This window comes from Cygnus olor, chromosome 3 (genome assembly GCF_009769625.2).
Source record: "Cygnus olor isolate bCygOlo1 chromosome 3, bCygOlo1.pri.v2, whole genome shotgun sequence".
Taxonomy (NCBI): domain Eukaryota; kingdom Metazoa; phylum Chordata; class Aves; order Anseriformes; family Anatidae; genus Cygnus; species Cygnus olor.
Genome location: NC_049171.1, coordinates 83,434,180 through 83,449,473, shown reverse-complemented (window position 1 = coordinate 83,449,473; position 15,294 = coordinate 83,434,180). Strand labels below are relative to the sequence as shown.

The 15,294-nt window shown below is 39.0% G+C and overlaps 1 protein-coding gene across 1 annotated transcript in view; it reads left to right on the top strand.

The window, feature by feature from the left end:
* The first annotated feature begins 14,723 nt into the window (after positions 1–14,723).
* Positions 14,724–15,294, top strand: part of PLD5 (phospholipase D family member 5) — a 326,396-nt gene continuing 325,825 nt past the window's right edge. The window contains 1 exon segment of the mRNA XM_040551381.1: positions 14,724–15,261. The gene's annotated coding sequence lies outside the window, so the exon portion shown is untranslated.

Sequence of the window (15,294 nt, the reverse complement as noted above, 5' to 3'; positions counted from 1 at the left end):
GAGAGGGATACTTCTGTTTTGGTGAATAGATGGAGAGAGTAGGCCAAGTGCCACAAGTTTGGCTGCAATAATAGAACTATTCATCTTCATAATGCAATCTCACTGAGTTTTTGGGCATTCATAGGTTTGGGTAGCAGTGCCAAATGAGCTATCAGGAAAGACAAAAGATACTAACCAGCAATCCAGGAGAGCCTTCTGTTTATGCGATTTGAAGACACAATTTACAGTTTCCAGAGTCTGTTATTGGGCAACAACTCTCAGAAAAACTAAGATCAATTAAGTTTATTACATTTAGTGCTTGAATTGTGTTTTATTCCTGTTTCTTTTTTCATAGGAAGTGACTATCTCGGGGTGCATGATGCTGGAGACTCAGGCTGGGGGAAGCGATGCAGGATAATTAAGCTAATCATACTTCATAAAACACGTTTCCCTTACTAGTGAATTCAACACTGATCTACCAGGAAAACCTTCTCTCTTCCTACCAAAGGTGTCTTGGAAATGGCCATAATTGCTGGTAGGATAAAGCTGTATCACTTTAACTATTACGCAAATACTTGCATTTCAGATGTTTGAATGTGGCCATGGTGGCAAAAGGAAGGGAAGAGAGGGGGAAGTCTAAGTGTTTGACATTGAGCATGCACCATGCTGGGTGATAGCATGAGAGGACACATTTTCCATACTTGATTTACATGTTGAACCTCGTCTGTTGATTGAAGTGCATTTAGTTGTTAGTATTGTTCTAAGTTTCTTTCCCTTGCTTTGTTTCCATGTTCAGGCACTTGTTCTCAGTGCTTTAACTGCAAGAAAATGGCAGCTGCTGATCTGCAAAAACACTTCAATAAAATGTGCAGAGACACATACAAAAGCTCAAGCAATTTACATGAACCAATTAAATGGCACCCCATGTCCCTAATGAGCAAGCTCAGAGATACAATTAACTGATATATTATTTGTTAAATGAATCGACCTTTGCCCAACACAATCTATAGAATTAATTTGACACAGTATAACCCTTGCAGATTGGCAGTCCATTCACACCAGGAGTCTAAAAAAATAAGCACAACAGGCATTTCAATACCCTATAACGTATTTAAACATGTCCCAAGGTATTTCACAATCCATAAAACAGAACTAGCATTTGCAGTCAATTACTCATTACAGCTACAATATATGGCATAGATGTTAACTTGTATGGCATTTTAATTTTCCTTGATCTAGCCCCATGTTGCTTGGGAGAGGGCACTGTTTGTTTGGTGAAATGGTGACAGAGTCCTTCAACAACAGGGAAATTTAGCTTGCAAAACACTTCTCTCTTCTTTTGTAGACATTATGTTCGAGTGTGAACTTTGCAGTCCATGCAATGTTTGTAACATTTGCATCTATGTGCTTCTGAATAGATTGGATGGCTGAAAAAAAGTGGCAAAGAGGCACACCAGCACCAACTGTTGAAAGCACATTAGAATTTCTTTGTAGTGATGTGGATTGTATGCTGGGTTCAGCTACCAGTGGGAAAAGGACAGAAAAAAACGAAATACAGGTTGTCAAAAGCATCCTTGTGATTGCTTCATCATTGGCAAAGTAAAAGAATACAAATGACAGGTATTCTGAGAATGCTGTGTTGCAATTTGTCAGTGCTTAGCAGTGATGTTCATGTTGTTTCCCACATCAATGACACAGTACTCCCTCTTGGTTAACACGCATCTTGGCTTTTTTTTTAAGCACTATCTATGTGCACCAGGTTCTCATGCTACTGTTGGAAATCTACTTTAACTGGAAACAATATTTCATTTCAGCTACATCCTTGAAATCAGAGTTGCCAGCTGGCAACAGCATTATAACTTTTCATCACCAGCAACAAAACAGGTACTTGCCAGTGTTCAGTTAGCCACATGCTTGTAGCTCTCTTGGGAAGCTCTACCTTGGACTGTAATATAAGACCACATCCATAAGACTATGGCCTTCTTTACTTGTGTGCAGTGGTGCAAAATGTCTTTTTTGGACACTGGCTATGTCTATGCTGCAAAATAGAACTATTAAGGCTAATGGTGGGCTCTCCTGTCCACCTTGGAGAGGACCCAGCCAGGACAGCTGACGTGAAGTGACCAAAAAGATATTCCATACTGTATAACATCATGCTCAGCTGTAAAACTGAAGGGAGTTGTCCAAGCAACAGCTACTTTTGAAAAATGGCTGGGTATCAGTCAGCTGGTGGCCAGTGCCTTTCCATGACTGTTTTTTTTCCTCACCCTTTTCCTCTCCCACTCCCTCAGTTTATTAAACTGTCTTTATCTCAACCCATGAACTTTTTTCCCCTCACTTTTGCTCTTTGATTCTCTCTCCCATACCACTGCTGGGAATGAGCGAGTAACTGGATGGGAGCTTGCCCGCCTATAGAGGTCCACCTACCCCAGACATCATTTTTTTTTTGTGTGTTTATCTGTCCTTCTCTTAGAAGTCCTTTAATCTAGGATCTTAACACCATTCAGAAAATGGCCACAAGCACAGACTGGAAATGTTTGAACAAGGCTTTGTTGCATGAGAAAAACAGTGTGGATAAATGAAGAGCAATTTGTCACCTTGGACTTTGCATACCACACACATGAGTATGCAGATACTCATTCCTAAAGCATGCAATGTTATTTTGTTTCTGAGTTTAGGAACACCTACCAGGAAAAATAAAATTGTAACTATAACTGAAAATAATGTAATTTTAACAAGGTAATTTGTATGGGGCCATAGTAAACTTTTGACTTATCATCAGGGAGAACTGTAAACTACGGAAGTCAGTCAACAAACTCTGCAAAGTCTTATTGAGCATCATAACTGCAACAATGCTGGTGAATGGAATTTTTATAAGATGTCCTGTGGCTGTTTGCCAGGTTGAACAGTCATTATGTTTTGAAAAATTACCCATACCCCAGCAAAGGACAGCCAGAGCTACCTCTATACTTACCAACATTGAAAAATTGAAATTGGAATTGAAAATGATTAATTGCTCAAATTTGGTTCCAATCATTCTTAACCGTACTTAATAGTGCTTTTAATCAAAGAGACTTGTTATAAAAACTATGTAAATTCAAGGCAGAAAGAAATCTTTAGAGAGCAGGATAATTATTTATTAAAGACAATTCTGGGCATAGTATCAAAAGCTATTTAACCAATCAATATCATTTTGGGGTCAGTATCTGGGGATATAATTTTGTCATCCATATAAATTTGGGGAAGGCTGCCATCTTGATGACATTAGAAAACATGAAATTATGTAAGTACTAGAACTCTCTAGGTCCCCAGTCTGAAGTCAATGAAGTTACTCTGACTTGCATCTCCAAAGTGATAATAGGATTTGGCCTAACTTTATGGGAAGTATGCTCGGAGGAAATCTTTAATTTTCAGAAATACCAAATACCTCAGGCTGTAGATTTAAATTGTCTTCCCCACATTGAAGAACTCTCATCCATTGTACAGCCAACCAAGATTTAAAAAGAGCCTCTAGGTCCATGTGGGAAATATTAATAATCACCAAATCATAATGAGACTTTAAAATGCAGAATCTTCAACTTCCTTCTATTTTTCATTTGGTTTTTCAAAACTGAATAGCCTGTAGAGAAACTAAAATGAAAGAAATCATTTTAGAGCAGTGACTTATTTGAGAGTAAAATAATTCAGCACTTCTTCCCCGGGTTTCCAGATGAAAGTGATTAATACTGACTTTCTGAGTTACTGACTTCTCTAATGCCAGTAACACTTCCCAGTGACTGAATATGCCATGAACGTCTCAGATGGTTCTGTACAAACAGCTTTGAACATGAGGAAAAAGTGAGAATAACAATGTGCAACAGTGCCAGTCTACAAGAAGCACTGTTGATACACTAAACTAAACCAACCTAGACTTTGATTTAAACTTTTACCTTCACCAGAGCTCAGATTTACAGGGAGGGTCTGAAGGCAGGCAACCAGCTAGTTTTGCCTATTGTCAGGGCAGTGAGGGCTGGCTGCTCCCAGAGGGCCAGGGAGCCTGGAGCTGTGGGCTGCTTCCTGGGCTGGCAGGACAGGGCCTCACCGGCCAGAACTTGTCCCACAACCCCAAACAGGGAGAAGGACAGGCTGGTGGGACAGCTGGGGGATGTGCTAAGGCCAGGCTGGGTCATCAGCCTACAGGTGAAGGCAGCCAGGCTCAACTGGGCCTGGTGAAGGCAACCAGGGTCAGCCCCAGCCCCAGGATGGTGACAGGGCCAGACAGAGGCCAGGCTGGGCCATTCGTCTGTGGGTCAGGGTCTGGATCAATGTGAGCCATGGCTATCTACATACAAGGCCATGATGCAGCAGGGGCAATAAGTAGCTCAGCTGATATATCGATAGAGCCACAGCTAAAAAGCAAATGAATGAGGTTTGGCCCTGACTGAAGCCTCGCTTCCTGGCCTGCCTGGAATCCTCCCTCCAAGGGTACCAAAGGAAGGGGGCCACCCTCAGCTGCACCACCTCTAAATTGGCTCTTAGGCCTGGAAGCCAGGCCTTCCAGAGAGGGTATGCTCTCAAGGCCCAGACACCACGTATGCTTGAAGTTCTCTTTACGCCCATAATGTTGGGGCAAAGTAAAAAGTGTTCAGCTGCTTGTATGAAGATTTAGCAGATGGACTGGAGTTATTGGCAGCGGTCTGTGTTTCAGTGGTGGAAAGGAGTAGTGTGGAGATTCATCCTTCTGCTACTCAAAAGTGAAATCAAGTTCTTCAGTATGGTGAAGGAGGAGGAGGAACCACCAGGGAGATGGGAAACTGAATTTCCCTCAGCATTTTGGATGAACAAGTGTGGAGTAAAATGTGTTTGCTAAAGCCATAAAAGAAGGCCTGGGTGGGTGGTGAAGGAGTGGAAAGACTGTCTCAGAGATGAAAATCTCTCTTATTTTCAAACAAGACCCTTTAAAGCTTTAGGTGGTTCCAATTAAAAATCTGAGAGGAAGGGCTCAGTGATAGCTAGTAATGGAGGAGCTGCTGAACTAAGTGACAGTGACAATGTTGTTGGTGTTCTTCACTGCTAATGAAGAAAAGTTTGCAAGCTGTTACAAAAAGCTACAAACCATGGAATGGTTTGCTACAAAACACTGTATGGGCGTATACCTTTTGAACAATGACTGCAAATGGTCATATTATTAACAGAATTTAATATCACTTGGATGCAGGCTGGTATTTTTCTGTTGTCTGTACATGCAAAGACAGCTTAGTTCCAGACACCACGGGTTTAAATCTAACGCAACAGAAAGCAACAGTCTGAGATCAATGGCTGTCATCCTATGGAAAGTGATAAACACATTTCCCTTCCAAGAGACTGTGTCTAAACAATGTTTTAATATCTCTGTGGAAAATAGATGCGGCTCATGGCTAATCTGAAAATGCAATTGACTCCCACACGAGGGACTGACGTTAATTTGTTGGTGTTTACAAACCAAGTTTGTCTCTGATATGCAGCAGTGCTAAGAAGAAATCAGATGCGTTAACAGCTTGAGACACATGCAAATGACACATTTCTCTTTACAATATGGTAGTAAACAAACATATTATAAATAAGAATCCATACTAATTCATTCTCTAAAGAAACTTGATTACACCAATAAGGCAACATCTTCATTTATAAGTCTACATCCTCATTTATGTCTGTAGTAGGCAAGCTTAAAAAGTGCTGTTTAGTCAGAACATTATCATCTACTTCACTTTGTATTAGCTAAGTACAACTGATATAAGATTATGATGAATTAAGTTTGTGCATTCATCACAAGCCTATCTGTCAGAATCAGCCACATAAGACTAATTCAGAATGAAGCAAATGAGTTGACCATAATGGCAAGAATTTGGAGGAAGTGTCACAACTGTGTCTGGTTCTGTTAAGAAAACACTAGACCAGGGAGGCTGAAATTCGGAATTAGAGTTTTTTGTCCAGTGACCATGGACTCAAGCATTTGGATTATGTCTTTTGTGGGGTTACAACTTCAGAATGTATTGACTAAATCGCTGGATTTAAAATATCTTGGCATCACTGAATGATGATAATGTTTACATTGAGCTTTTGAGATACAGTATCATCCTTCTAACTTCCTCTCTAGCTTCACTCAGGCATATAGCCAAAGGCTATACCAAGAATCTGATTTTTACTTAGGCCCTTGATATTATGTGGATTTAGCTTCACAGCTGTAAATCGAAGTGATAGTTGTTTCATCTTTTTTATTTTTTTATTTTTTTTAATCCTATGTAGATTTTTCTGGATGGTTGTTTCTTTTTTATAACTTCTAAGTTATATTTTTGGATAACAATATTATTGTTACTTGTGCCGTTCACTACTTTCTGCGCACGCACACACACACAAAAACAAAACACACACAAAACTCTACTGTTTGCTTGTGTCATTTAAACTTTGAATGTCTGATGCTTCGAGGAACATTATAAAAGACAAACTAGAATAGTTCTGCTGCAGTATCATTCCTTATTATCTGTATCTCTTTACACATTTATTATTACTAAAGAAATTTACTATGTGATCATCTCGTTAGCATTCAGCAAATCCTCATGGTTATTTCCTGCCTGAAATCATGGCCTGAGCACGACTACAGCAATTGGAAAAGAAACACAGAAAATCAAGATAAGCAGCAGTTTTAGACAAATTCATGAGATGTTGGTGAAGTTCAAAGTTATGAACAATTTAGAAAGGTTAAATGTCAGGACTTCCATTGTATAATTAGTAATATTTTCATTCTGAAGGGAAAAAAAATATAATTCAAAGCATATAGTTTCAAATATGTGCATTGAATTAATATGATAAGCCAACAGGGCTCACTGAGGTAACTGAAAAAGCTATTTGCACATATTATGATTTGGCTGCACAAGGTTCTTTTACAGTATCAGTCATCTACTGCTGAGAGGTCTTAAGAAGACCTCTGATGTTTTTTTTTCTTGGAAAGGTGGTCTGGAATTAGAGAAATACAAAACATAGTTGCACATAATTGATGCTATTCTTAAAAGTGTTCCAGCATTCAATTATAATAAGACTTTACTAGACTTTATTGGATTGAAGATAGTGTTATCTCAGAGATATGAAGACATTTTCACTGCCATGTAATGCAGAGAGATATTAGCTTTAAATAAATTAATTTTATTTATTTATGGAAACAGCCAAAAGTCTTCCATTGTAAAAAAAAAAAAAAAAAAAAATATATTTTCCATATCTTAATCAACCTTGTAATTTATTTTCTCTACATATTCTGTAATTTGTTTGCAGAATTTTAACCTTTGCTGTGGTTTAGGCACATGACTGCAGCAGCATTAGCATGAACATGAACAGTTGTATTGGTTTAAACCATGCAGTTTGAGTTCCAAAATTTACATGCTTCATTTCCATACTGCTCTTGGTCACGGCTTCACCAGCTTCCCAAGGAGTGTGCTCAGAGTGAGCAGACAGCACAGTGCAGGACATAGTCTTATTTAGATGTATACTTCCCAATATATAGTCCCATAAACAGAGTATCCTACTTTTTTTTTAAGTGAATATGGGCCCTTCATTTGATTTATATATATATATATATATATATTTTTTTTTTTTTCCCCATTTGTGGACAGTTTGCCCAGTAATGTGCTTTGGCTTCTTTCAGTAATCTGTTGTTTTAATTACTTTCAAGCTCTCCAACCTCATCTGTAAATCTTATTAGTGGTTTTATATCTTTTAGGGTCTGGATAAAAATTCTTCAGAGCGAGGGAGGAAAACCTGAAGAAATTTGTTTTAAATGTAACTGCTTTATTCTGGCTTAAATGTGAAGATTTATCAGGTATTCATTTTTTATATGTAATTTAATTCCATCAAAGTTTTTTTGATAATAATGTCACAAAGTAATTTATTACATCAACAGCTTCACCTTTTTTTGACAGGGTGCGTTTGCACCCCAAATTATAATGTTATTAAACAATCAAATCAGTGAAAACATCCACTGTTTGCAGCCATGCTGCTTAGCTTTAATTGCCATCTCTAATTCCTCACTGACAGTCTTTTCCAGCCATTCTAGTCTCTCGGCCAAGACTGATGTCAGACGGATGGTCTCTAATTAGTGTTTTTAATATTGTCACAGCATACATTTTTTTCCATCATCTGGAACTTTGCCAGCGTTCCAAGAATTACCAAACATCAGTATTAGTGATTCTGAGTTCCCACAGAATCACAGCATGACTGAGGTTGGAAGCGACCTCTGGAGGCCATCTGCTCCAATTTTCCTGCTCAAGCACGGCCACCTAGAGCAGGTTGCCCTGGACCATGTTCAGATGCCTTTTGAAGATCTCCAAGGAGGGAGACCCCACAACCTCTCTGGGCAGCCTGTGCCAGTGCTTAGTCATCTGCACAGTAAAGAAGTGCTTCCTGGTGGTCAGTGTTCAGACTGAAACTGCAAATTGGTGCTCATTGTCTCTTCTCCTGCCACTGGGCACCACTGTAAAGAGCATGCCTCCATCCTCTTTGTGCCCTCTCTTCAGGTATTTGTACATATTGATGAGATGCCCCTGAGCCTGCTCTTCCCTAGTCTGAACTGTTCCAGTTCTCTCAGCCTTTCCTCATATATGAGATGTTCCAGTTCCTTAATCACTTTAGTGACCCTCTGCTAGACTGAAGATGAAGTAGGTGACGTGATCTTGAACATCGTCAATTAGCAAATGTTTCATCGTTATGCTTCCTGTTTTAAACATAAATACATGCTGCTATTACTGGGATGGCTCTGTGCTTGAGCCTTTATAGAATAGGTCTGCCTTTTTAGAATAATTACCTTACTGTAAATCTGAGCAGATAAGAGGTGATGATGAAGCTTGTAGGAATCCATCTTTTTCTTTTCTCTGAACACACCTATATTTATTTATCATACCCAAAGACTTTAAGTCCTGACATTGTTGCACTATGTGCTGTACAAACACAGAGTAAAAACCTTTGTCTCACAGGGACTGCAATCTAACTGCATACAGCAGGAAAAAATGTTCATGGGGAATAAAAGGCAGGTGGTGTGAGTTGTCCAAACTCATACAGAAGATTTGTGTGAAAGCTTTGAATTGAATTCAGGTCTGCAACCTCCCTGTTTTGTTCTCTATCTTCTGGATGCATGTGCCTCTCAATATAGGTGAAAAACTGGAAGAGATTGTTTTTTTTTCACTCTGATCCCAATGGATGTTGCTTTGAGTCAAAAGCACAAGTTCTGCAGAATTCCATTTGCACAGCTGAGACAAAGTCCATTATTCTTTCTTTTAACTTAATAATGGAAAATTTTCTGCAGGATTGGGATTTTTTTTTTTATTTTCATTTTTATTTTTAAGTCCCATATGCAGTTTAACTCACTGAATCCACTTTGCTTAGGATGTAATTGTTCTGTGTTGTCCTGCGAAGCATTTTTATTCTTTCCTGATTAGTTGTGACATCTTCATTATCACTTTGATGGAACATATTTTAACTAAGCACAACTTTTGAAGACAATCTTCTAGATTCATAAACTGTGTGACTTATTAAGCTCTCCCAGCATACACATCTGATTTTTTTTTGTCAGATTCAATATTCTATATCTAGACAGACTGTTTCTTCATTCTTTCAGTTCTGCAATAACAGAAACCTAATTTAAGTCACTTATTCTGCTGATGGAAGACTAGTATAAACAGAACCAATCAGTTGTTTGTTACTTTGCAAGATGTTTAGATACAGTGGACAGAATTTTTTTCTGTCTGGCGCTGATAAACTGTTTTATATTAATTATATAACTACTCACTGATAGGAAAACCATGATCTCTTTATTTTCTAATCTTGTTCCTTCTAGTATGTATCCCGTTAAAATATATCTCCACATTCATTTGATTTCAAACTCTTTATGATCATTACATCGTCTCCTATCAAACAAGGGGAAGTTCTAAGCAAATAGTGCATCTCATTTAAGTAGATTCACTTCATATTCTGTGATTCTATGATCTGCTTGTTCCCATAAAGGGAAAAAAAAAAAATACAGGTCCCCGTAGAATCAAAGTCTCTGTGTTAATCATTTGGAAAACCATTATTGAGAGAAATGCATTTGTGTTCACTCAAATCTTATACTAGTTATTTTCAACCTGACATCAAGGACACGATAATATCTTTTGCTTTGGAATATCTGCATTAGCAGCATGGAACTTGCCATAATTATTTCATCTAATTCATTGCTAAGACAGGAAAGCCCATTTTCCTGAGCTAAATTCTAATCTGCCTTGTGTATTTTCCCTTTCTTTGCTGGGGAAGAAACAGAAGTATGAAAATAAATGGCTTTCCCTGACCTTGGGGATGTCACTTTCCCTGACAGTCATTTTTACACACTGGTCTCTTAAATAGTACAGGAGCCACTCAAACAAAATTCCGTTGTCTTCAATATGACTAATGTGCATAAAACTGGGTATAATGTTTATCATATCTAGGACGCAAATTTCAGAGCTGCTATTGATGGATGAGAAATGGAGGCATGCAGGCAGTCACTAATTTTCTTTTTTCCTCAGTTCTTTCAGTTCTCTGACTAATTTGGCTTCTCATTTAAAAACCATAGATCATAAATCAGGAAAATACTTGTATATGGTACCTGCTTTTAGCATATGATTTAAACCTATTGACTTCAGTTGTTCCATTAGAATGAAAATAGCCCTAAAATAAGGTCTAATCTTGTTTACTTGCATAACATCATGTTTCTTTAAACACAGCGGGCAACAGCTTTATTTCAAAATCTGTGCATCTGTGGTACCCTGACCACTACAAGTTGTATCTATGCTCTCAATTAGGCATGCTTGCAATTCCTGCCACTGGCTTTCTCCCTCAAGCTGTAGAGGTTGCAGTCAGTAACCTAGGATCCTAGTATGTACAGTCACTATACCCACTAATAATATAGTTGATCTTTCTCTGTGCTGGTTAAGCAGCCCTATGCATTTGAGTTGTAGCTCCCATTTGTTGTTCTTACAGCTGCAACTGCTCCAGCTAAGCCAGAAAGTGCTCATGAAACAATAGTGGTTCTCCAGCAGTAATTCTGTGTCTAGACAAGACAGAGATATGTAAGAGTAGGTTAAGTACAAGGCTAAGGGCTGGGGTTTAGAACAGTGAGTACTGAAGAATTATGATTTTGACTGAACACTGTAAGACATAAAGTTGCTGAAGTCAGCAAGACAATTGTTTCCTTTCCTTATGCCTCAATTCTGAGGATAAGGTTAAGGCTAGTTATGAAATCCTGCAAGACACATACAAAAAAAAAAAAAAAGAGGACCGGTGCTTTTGCATTGGCAAAAGCCATCTGTTCTGGCATAACACTTGCCGCAAGCCAAGATAAAATAAAAGTTAGACTGGAGAACCCACCAGATCCTCTGGGACAAAATTATGCTTGGTATGGTACTGAGAATAGTACCATTGTATATGGTACTTGTAGAGCCAGGGTTGGGATTTACACAACTGATAAGAATTGTTTTGGGTTTCTTCATGGTCCACTGAGCTAGGTTGCCAGCGATGTACCAATACCCTACCACAGGTACGTTTTGGTTAAGGGAAGGATTTTGACTGAGCTTTGTGCTAACTGTTGCATTTTCTTCCACATTGCATGTTTCAGCAAGACCTAGATGGCTACATTTAGGAGCATTAACAGAATGGGTAAATTCCTTATCAATATCATGGTAAGACACAAAACAAATCTGAGGACTATGTTATGAGTTGAGTCTTGTGTTAGAGTTCAGCTGTGTACGGAAAAGTGAATGAATTTTATGTTAATTGACAAGTCGTGTAAAATCCACATCAGAAGAATAAGGATTAGTAAAACACAGCCAACAGTTTTTATGTTTAGTTGCACAGTGACTAAGGATTAGTAAACCAACATATAGGCTTATTTGTGGTGCAGGGGTTGAGTTTATATTCACAACAGCAAGAACCAAAAGGACTGTCTTTTGATGGATTCTCCAAGTATTGCAATGAGGGTGAGTAGGCTGTAGAATAAGCAAACAGCAGTCCTCTCGATGGGCAGATACCTTCATGAAAACTGAGACCTAAATGAACCCAGTCCTGATGCTAACAGATCATGAGACACATCCCTACATTTCTGCAGTCTATCTACATCTTGCCCCACAAATTCTGCAAGATACAACAATAGTTTTTCCCTTCACCGCCTGTTATTCAAATTCTAGCTGATAATCTACTGTCAGCTGCAGTCAAGTATCCCATATCTGCTTCGGAAATATCCACGATGCATTGCTCAAGCAGGAATCAGCCCTAATTTCATTGTCTTTGTTGACCTAATCATAAGTTGAATCTTGTATTGAAGCTGTACAGAACAGATAGCCCATGTTGAAACTCATGAGAACAAATACCATGACAGCTGAAAAAACAGTAATGAAAAATGTGCAATAAAGTAGATATATCTGGACCAAATGTATTGTGAATTTATTGCAAAGAAGTAGGGATGAAATCTAAAATGTGAAAATACTAAGTATGTGATTCATGCAAACTCCCATAATCCTCAGCAAATCTACTTATTTCCAACTGATTAAACATCTAAGTAAAAACAATATCAAATCTTTTTTAATACTATAGACAAATCTTATCAACAAAACACAAGCTATAGGTAGGTCAGAATTCATATTTCTTTTGTGGTTTGTAATTTATTTTTTTTCATTTGTAACCCATCAACAGCATATTTCCCAAACACTATGCTATACAATTATTGGGCTTTATCTCTTATAATGTTTTTCACACATGCTCCAGCTCAACAAGTTTGGGGAATCTAGGCCAGGCAAAAATAGTGGTTTTATTTGCATTTAAATCAAAGAATACGTGTAAAAGTTTTGCTTTCACGTTTATACTCCACTGATTGTGGTTTTATGCAGTTATGAGAAAATTCCACAAGCTCTGAGTACAAGAGCAATATTTGCTGTTCCATAAGCAAAGTCTCATTTTTTACATGAAATGCATATATGGCACATTTTTTTCCTGATGCTGCAAATTAAATAGCTCCATTTGGAAGCCAGCGTCAGTCAGGAAAACATGTATCCCTTTAGTGTTAGAAAGAGCAGTTAGCTTGGACAAAGCATCTCAGTGATGGGGTATTGCTGCTTTTGGAATTTAAAATCTAAATAACCACTTCAGATTTAAGAGAATACAGCACCACCATTTTCACTGTTCCTGCTACAAGCTGTTTTTTATGTTTATATTTATAGTTATCTAGGTTTCAGAACTGTGGTTAGCTTGTTTAATTTTCTTGCAGTTGCTGGAACTAGTAAGTAGGCACACCAGGTAACATTCAGTGGAAATAAATGTAAATTGATTCACATAGGAAGAGTTTCTAAGTTCATATACAAAATGGTGGGCTCTGAGCTAGCCTTTACTTTTCTGAAGCAAAATCTAGGGCTTATGATAGAGGGTTCCAAGACAATGCCTTATCAGTGCTCTTATCAATCAAAAGCATAAAAGAAACGCTAGGAATTTTTAGTAACATGACTACGACATTGTAGGCACTCATGGTATCTTTAATACTGTAAGGCATTCTGTTCTTTCCCCCACCTCAGAAAAGATGCATTAGCAGAGGGCAACAAGAAAGAATGAAATATGGAAGAGCTACATGTTGGAAATGACTAAACAATGCAACTAAAATCACAAGCAGTGTGGAAATGTTATATAAGTATTAATGATGTCTGCAAAAACTAAGGACATAAAAAGAAACTTACAGGAATCAGTTTTCTAACACTAAAAAAGCTGACTTTTTGTGTGGTGGGTGTTTGAGCTGTGGAGCCCATATTAGGGGTTATTTTGGTGCTAGAAATCTGTGGTTTTATATGGAGATTGGTCAACTTCACAGATGAGAAATCTGTCAGTGGATACTACAAACATAAATGTAGTCCCTGAGCTGAAAGTGCCTGGAAGGTGGAAAAGCACTGTTGAGCAGCAGTGTCTTGCCTTGTTCTTCTTCTGCTCCTCATACACCAGCTCGTGGCATCTGGTAGAGTTAGTCCTGGGTTTGGTCCAACTTTGCGTAGTTATGCTATTCACCCTATGTATTAATTCAGAAAATATCTACTAGCAGTACTCATATTGAAGGGGAAAGTTAATTGTTTGCTCTTCCTGAGGAAAATTCATGGAAACTGAGGCTAAAATGTAGAAATATGCCTTAACTACCTGAACTAATTTAAAGGTATCATAAGGTTGTGGCAGATGGTAAGTTAGGGAGAAGAAATGTTCTTATTTATTTTTGTTCACTGGTAGGCTCTTCTGTAGTTCCAGCAATTTAGCAACAGTGTGACTCATACAAAATTAATGAACATAACCTGTCAGCAACCTTCTGCGCCAAGTGAGAACTATCGTGGGATATCTGCAGATCCCTGAGGTACGGCTTTACCCTGCATCACCTCCAGGTATAGGCCTAAGATCACAACTGCAAGTATCGATTCACTTCCACATTCAGTGAGGAAAGACTGTAAATCATAATGCTTTTTTTGTGGACCTCGCAGGTGAGGTTGGCTTCCTTCAGCTGCATAAACCTGAGGCCACAAAAAAGGAAAAAAAAAATCCCAATTTTGAGGTGATCTGTACTGGACAGTTCAGATACTTCTCATTTAGACTTATGAACTCGTTTAACTTACAGACTAGAAAGTACAAAAAAGTTTCAAGGCAGGAGGGCACAGTCGTATACATATATGTTAATTTATATTTTTTGGCGCTGCCCTGTTACTAACTTTTATTCAGTCTTTCTCTTTGGGCTCTTTACCACAGGAAACCGATCGTTTTAAATCCCCTTACACACACCTGGAATTAACCTGAGAAGATTACAGGTATACATGGTACATAAGAAAGCCTAGAACGGCAGACGTCTATCTTTAAGGTGTGTAAACGCAACACTATAATCCAAACCCAGAGGGGTTTGACAGGGCCGGGGCCCGGTGGCTCCCTGTCCCTCAGAGGAAGGATGTGGAGGCTGACGCAGCCACGGCCCCAGCGCAAAGGGGACCGCTGCCTCACACCGTCCCTCGCGTCCGCCGCCTAACGGTCGCCGCCTAACGGCCACAGGAGCGCAGGGCTCCGGCGTCCCGCCCCGACGCGCTCATGCAGCCTTGAGGGGATCCGAGGCTGCCGCCGCCTTGTTTTCTCTTTTGTGTTCGTCCCTTACTTTCTAGTCACTGCCTCACGCGTGCCCGTCACTCGTTTGGGGTTAAAGCAGGGCCGACGTGAGGGCTGGGGAGTCCCCGGAAGTGTTTGCTCTAGCACGGGACGGGGCGTGAGGTAAATAGGCTGCCTGAGGAGGGGTTTAGCCTT